The 1,497-nt window shown below is 62.4% G+C and overlaps 1 protein-coding gene across 1 annotated transcript in view; it reads right to left on the bottom strand.

The window, feature by feature from the left end:
• The window catches only part of ESPN (espin), a gene marked incomplete at its 5' end in the record, with an annotated part of 28,677 nt that overhangs the window by 3,593 nt on the left and 23,587 nt on the right, over nucleotides 1-1,497 (bottom strand).

Raw genomic sequence — 1,497 nt, forward strand, 5'->3', positions numbered from 1 at the left:
GGCCGCCCAGCGCGGCCAGCAGCGTGGCCATGCTCTTGAGCAGCGTGGAGATCTTGCTGCACCAGGCGGGCAGGCTGGCGGCGCGGCCGTGCATGCGGCGCGGATCGACGGTGAAGCGCGGCGCGGAAAGGGCGGCCGAGATCGGCAGCAGCTGCTCCAGCTCCAGCTCCAGCTGCTCCAGGCGCGCCTCTAGCTTCTGCGCCTTGTGCAACACCTGCAGGTTCTCGATTTGCTGCTCGATGCGGAGGATGTCGGCTTCGGTCATGAGCTCGCCGAAGGGCCCGAGGATGCCGTTGTGCGCGCTGGAGTACCTCCAGCCCTCGCGGGGATAGCAGCATGAGCTGGCGGACGTCAGCTAAGGCGGGGAAGACAAGAGAGGGGAGGGGGGCGCGTCTCCCTCTGGCCCGGCTCCCCCAGCGGCCGCCGGGGGCGCCCTTTGCATGTCCTGGGTGGTGTAATGGCTCCGCGGGCTTCTGTTGGCAGGGATGGGCCACGCCCGGCCGGCGATTACACTGGGGCGAGACTTCGGCCCAGGCCGCTACTCCGGGCGCTGGGCAGTGTCCACTTTGGTCGCTGGCGGGGTCGCTGGGCGCTGTTGCAGAGACCGAGCGGGCAGAGGGAGTCTCCACACCTGGCTTGGTTGCCCATTACACCACCGAAGGAACATGCAAAAGGCGTTGAGGCTGCGACACCAGGCTGCCCTTTCCAGCCCCATCTCGGGTCAGCTATGTGGAGGCGACATCCCAGAGAGACCCCGCCCAGACTGATGGCCCCTCTCAGCTGTCCCCGCAGCCGGAGCCCTCCCTGTGCATGCTGTCAGTGTTTTACTGCTGAGCCAGCTTGAAGCCTCAGAGCTCACCCCTTGTCTCTGGCACTAGGAATAATAATCAATTTTATAAGCTAAGTGTGCCAGGAACTTCTGAGAGTTCCATTCACTCCTCACTTTAGTGCTGAGCTTCTCCAGCCTGGGGGGCGGTCCTCACATCCTCCCGGTTCATCTCCACCCACTACAATCATCAATCCGTTCCCCCACAGACAAACAGGATGATGCCGATTCCCCCACTTAACCCCTCTCCCAGGCTCTCCAGTGCTGCAGGAGAAAGTCCATTTTCTTCAAGGCCAGGACTTGGTGGTCTGACCCCACTGATCTCGCCAGCTCTGCCCCTGTACTGCCAGGACAGTCACTGAGGCTGCTCTGTGCCCCACTCTGTTCCCAGTCCACCTCTTGTTCATCTTCCAAGCCCACCTTGGACACCACTTCCTCCTTCGTAACACGGGCCCCAGCCCAAATGGGACGGTGGGCGTCAGGCTGCCCCAGTCCTCTGCACACCCCATCCCAGTGCTGGCGGTATGATTAACAGCCCAGTCACTGGCCTCCCTGCTCACGCAGGCTCTCAGTTACCTTGTTTTGTATTCTTGGGGGCACCTATCTCTCTACTAAGATGCTGTGTTTGCTTGTTGGCTGACCCCCTGCCCCCCCCCCAAGCCACCTTGAAA

This window comes from Crocuta crocuta, unplaced genomic scaffold, assembly GCF_008692635.1.
Source record: "Crocuta crocuta isolate KB4526 unplaced genomic scaffold, BGI_CrCroc_1.0 scaffold13, whole genome shotgun sequence".
Lineage (NCBI taxonomy): Eukaryota > Metazoa > Chordata > Mammalia > Carnivora > Hyaenidae > Crocuta > Crocuta crocuta.